General features: G+C 42.5%; 1 long non-coding RNA gene across 1 annotated transcript; it reads right to left on the bottom strand.

The window, feature by feature from the left end:
- Window positions 1-376: 376 nt before the first annotated feature.
- On the bottom strand, window positions 377-2,488 carry LOC108494031. The gene is made up of 2 exons (XR_001873700.1): window positions 2,174-2,488; window positions 377-1,158 (listed from the first exon to the last, which is right to left on the bottom strand). It is a non-coding gene; the product is annotated as an uncharacterized LOC108494031 (long non-coding RNA).
- Window positions 2,489-4,740: the final 2,252 nt, after the last annotated feature.

The following is a 4,740-nucleotide window of genomic DNA, read 5'->3' as shown; positions in this document are numbered from 1 at the left end:
GACGTATGTTTAGAGAACTGCTGTCTGTATTTATTAACTTCTTTTTCTGATACATCCATTGCTGGCAATGGAGTTTATGCCAGAAAAAAACCCAACACAATGGATTTTTGGTGGGAAAGGATTGCCAAACTGAAGCCAAAAGACTGGTATTTATTAAATGTTCCTAAACACAATAAACCAGTGTCAATTTAAGAAGTGTGCTTCTTGATAGTTTCTTGTGCTTATATTGGACAGGAGTGCTCTTCTAATGTGAGTAGAACTTAATCCCACTTTGGTCAAAAGTTCCGATACTTGTTCAAATAAAGGAAACTTGGTAGTCCCACTATCTTACTGGATCACACAGGCAACTCTCAAGCACTGTGGAGTAAACCCAGGACAAGTTACCAGCCATTTATCTTTAAGCTATACACAAACAGTATAAAGCAAAAGGTCCAAACTGTTATTTAAATCATTAAAGCACACGAGTTTACAACCAGAACTTCTGCACTACAAAGCTGAAAATACAGTTATCCACACTCAATGCCTGCAGCACTATTAATTAATATTAGGTCAGCATTTGCATTTGTAAGCAGTTAATTTTCTACTGATTTAGTGATAGTATTTACTGATAGTATTATTGCTGTTGCAATAATATAAAAGTATTGCTCTATTATGTACTTTGCTGTTGTATTCCTTTTTACTGACAACTTCACGTTTTCAGAGGCTACTTTTTTCTGTGAAAAAATGTTGTTGTGTATGTTTTGTTCTGTACTTGTTAAGTTTTAGTTCACCATGTATCTAAAAAGGCTCTCCTGTAGTAGGAGAAAGAAAGACCCTGTATGCTAAAAGAAAAGTTTTTGCTGGTTTTTTTTTATTTGACCTCTATAGTCTTCACAGCAAATCAAACTATAAATCTTAATTTGAAGTGAGTAGGAACCTTAACCTTGCACAGTTATTCAAGTGTAACAGCTCTAAGAAAAGTGAATCAATAAGTTTGCATTTCATAAATTTTTTTAAGTAAGACATCATTTGCCTTCTGTGAGAGGCATGGTCTCATGCAGTCAAGGACTGACTGCTTTCAGTTCTGCAGCTTCCTCTGTCAGCAGTTCCATATGAAGAGCTGAGGCGTAGTCTTGGTTCAGTGTTGCTATGATAAATCCCTTTCTCTCCTGCTGCTGCCTAGGAAAGTGGAAAAAGCAGTGCCATTAATACACAGATTGTTAACAAAACAACTGAAAATTTTACTAACCGTAATCAATGACTTGTCGCCTTTACTGAGTAGGAAGACATGTATTGAGCTAAACAGGGTTTTTCATCTCTTACCTTAGTGACCTCTTAGAAAGTTTTAATTATAAATGAGTGAGGTGAAAGCTACCAGTGTTGTGCACAAGCCTTATGTGCAAATGCAGTACTGCTTTCCCTCATGTCAGGAGGGGAACATGAGTTGCCATTGCACTGTTGTAATTTTGGAGGCTATAACCAGTAAAATACAGCATGAAGTTTAGCTGTCTTACCTTCTCAGTCCTCCAACCGTCCTGTTGTTTTTTCTAACTTAGGATACTTAGACTTGCTTTTTGATACATCCAAAGTCAAAAGTTTTAGCAGTTTGCTTTATATATAAATATTACTGATGTATATAATCTTAAAGTTCTGAAGTTTATATAAACAGTTTCCTGTAGTCCTAACAGTCAATTTTGCCAACTTACCAAACATTTTTCTGAAATATAAAGTAAACTAAGAAGAGTAGGCACATTCTTATCTTAAGTGCTGAACAATCCAGCTGGCACATAAAAACAGGGAGCACAGTCATTGTTGTATGACAACCACTGTACTAAACGTATGCCAGTGGGGGCGCTGAACTATATACATGGGAACTACTACTACAAAACATACTGTACATGAAACTGAAGTTTGTCTGAGCAAGAACAGGCCCTTTGCTGCTGTAGCTGGTTGTAAGAAGGGTACCCGACTGGGGCTTTCTGCCAACTAGTAACAAATCCAGAGCTGCAGGAAGAGATGACAAAAACAGAATCCTGTTACGAAAAAGAGGTACTGAAAGGTGCCGACCAACGGACTTTCTAAGTGCCGTGACCACTGAATGTGGGGGTTTCTTCTCATCAAGTTTCTGCTTTATAAACGAGTTTCATCTGCGTCTTACTTTAATCCAACACTGCCTCTCTGTTGATGCACATACCTGCTGCTTTCTGTAGTGCTGTAGCGCTTTCTGTAGCGCTGATCCTGTTACAGCCCGTCAGCGCATCAGGGCACCATCCTCTCCCGTCCGCCCGCGTTCAAGTGTCTCGGAGTCATTTCAGGGCTGCAAACAGGGCGCACGCTGCCTCTTCTGCCGCTCCTCGAGCTCCGTGGTTAATAAAGCAGGGAAGACACGCGGGTTATGGCCCGGCTCCCTGCGCTACACCGGGCAGCCGAGCCCGCTGCCGCTGCCCCAGCCTGGGCCCGACCGCCGCCATCTTGTGTCGCCTCACGGCGCAGGGGCGGTGAGGAGGAGTGGGGCCCGCGCAGCGCGGCGCCGCCTCCCCCGGGCCGCCCCGCCGTGCCCTCGGCTCGCGGGCTCGAAGAAGGCACAGAGCGGGCGTGTGGCGCGGAGGTGGCCGCGGATGTAGTTACGCTGCAGCTCAGGAGGAGCGGAAGAAGTAGGCAGTCCATCAGTGACCAGAGGCTCAGCAGACACAGAAGAAAACGAGAGCCATAGATACTAGCTTAAAAATACACCCACGTGACTTTTTAACGTTTAGGGTCAGAAATGATCCTAAGAATGAACGAGTGGAGTCTCGGGAGTGACGCCGAGAAAGGCATGCCAGGAGGAGCCGGCCCAGCAGTAGCCTCAGAGGACCTCATCCCACGAAGAGCTGACTCCTTCTAATCTGTTGGAAATGCCTTACAGCCCCTACTCTTCAGCCTCCCCCTGCTCTCCCTTCCTTTTCACCCCCTTCCTCTGCACTCCCTTTTCTATCCAAGGACAATGGTGGACTGGCGTTCGTTGTCTTGGCAGTCTTCAGTCAAGCCTGGTTGCTTCTGCAAACACTGCTTTGGCCAACCCTCAGCTGCTGGACTCTGTGAGATTAAAAAGCCTGCACAGACTGTCAACCTAGATTTTGTAGCACCTTGGGTCTTGCGCTAACACCTGTGTATCTTCAATATTTTCCCCTACAGTTCTTCACCTTATTTGTCCTTTTTTGTTTCCCCTGGCTAAATTTTCTTCTTTTAGACATCAGATTTTTCATTTACCCACTTTATACCCATCAAAAAGCAAACAAACAAAGTGCTAGTTAAGTAAAACTGTGATGTGTATCTGAGTTACCACACTGCTCACTGGTTGTTGTTGTTTTGGTTTTGTTTGTTTGTTTTATCAGCCTTTTATCCTTTTTATTCAGTCCATACCACCAGTAGGGAAGAACAGTCATAAGTGCCCAGTGATGTTGAATAAGGCTTATTGTGAATCAAAATTATAGAATTTCAGTTCTGTAACTTCCTTGGCAAATCCCTAATATTTCTATTTGATTCTTTAGCTACACAATGGAAATAATAATATTTATTTTCTCTCTCTGTTTAGAAATATTCAAAAAGCGACTAGCTCTATGTGGCCCTGTTTGAGCAGGGTACTGGACAGGATGATTTCAAGAGGTTCTTTACAACCTCAGCTGCTCTGCAACCATAGAAGGTGCGGTGAAGAACTGATTGACATTTGGATGTTACAGGGATGGAGGCCATAGGCACATCTAGGCAGGCAGAAAGAAGTCTTGAACTCACAATAGCAAGAAAACCAACAAAAAGCCCAAGAACAGTGGGCAGTTTAAGACTTGCCAGCAAGGAAAAATCTGCTGTCCAAATCCACTCTACCCTCCACCAGCTATCCTTGAGGCTGGGAATCATGACCCAACAGAGGTTAAGTTGCAAGGAAAACTGCAAGCATGTGATGAGTCTGAATGGTAAATATTAAACAGGAGTTTTGGAAACTTGGCATGGTAGCAATCTTACAAGTCCAGCATTTCTCTATGGAGCATAACAAAGAAACAATAGGTTAAAAAGAAAAGTGATACAGTCAGTAAGTGGCACAGCAGTGGACCATTTTGGCTTTTTGACATCTTGTCACATGATTTTTAAAGAGGTATTCTCTGTTGTACAAAGTCCTGATGTCCCCAAATTCTTGCTCAGAAACAGGTCTGCATGCAACATGGCAGTTGCTTAGTGTGTTGTAGGTGCACTGATCCTCCACAAAGACAGTGGCAGGGAAAACTCTGAGGTGTATCTGAGGTATGTTTCCCAGCATTCTAGAGCTTGTTTAAAGTGCTTGACAAGAAGGAGACTACAACTGGAATGTTCTTGAAAAGAATGATTTTTTTTTTCACAGTAGCTCCATTTTTCATTTTGCCATATAAATGCGTCATTTGAGACATGCCTTTATACAGTAAAGACTTGACTTGGAACGTGCTCGCAGTACCCGTGAGGAGGAAAATCACAAATTCCTTAAAATAGCTTTATCCACTGCGTGTCTTTAGTGTCAGACTTGGGAGATATTTAAAGAAGGATGTATTTTCTGGTGAATTTGCAATATGTGGGGCTTTATTACAAACTGAGAGGTTCTCTGTATGTTTTGACTTGATAGAGAAGTACATGTGAAAGATGACTGTGAGTTTCAGCTTTATCTTCTTTCCCACGTCTGTACATGTGACACCCTGCAGAGATCCTGCCACTGGGATGATGGTTGAAATCTGCACCTTGCTTGTTTGAATGCCCATT

The sequence above is a fragment of the Lepidothrix coronata genome, unplaced genomic scaffold (assembly GCF_001604755.1).
Source record: "Lepidothrix coronata isolate B3197 unplaced genomic scaffold, Lepidothrix_coronata-1.0 Scaffold22, whole genome shotgun sequence".
NCBI classification, from domain to species: Eukaryota; Metazoa; Chordata; class Aves; order Passeriformes; family Pipridae; genus Lepidothrix; species Lepidothrix coronata.
The sequence above is the reverse complement of the archived record's forward strand: the minus strand, read 5'-3'. Positions and strand labels throughout refer to the sequence as shown.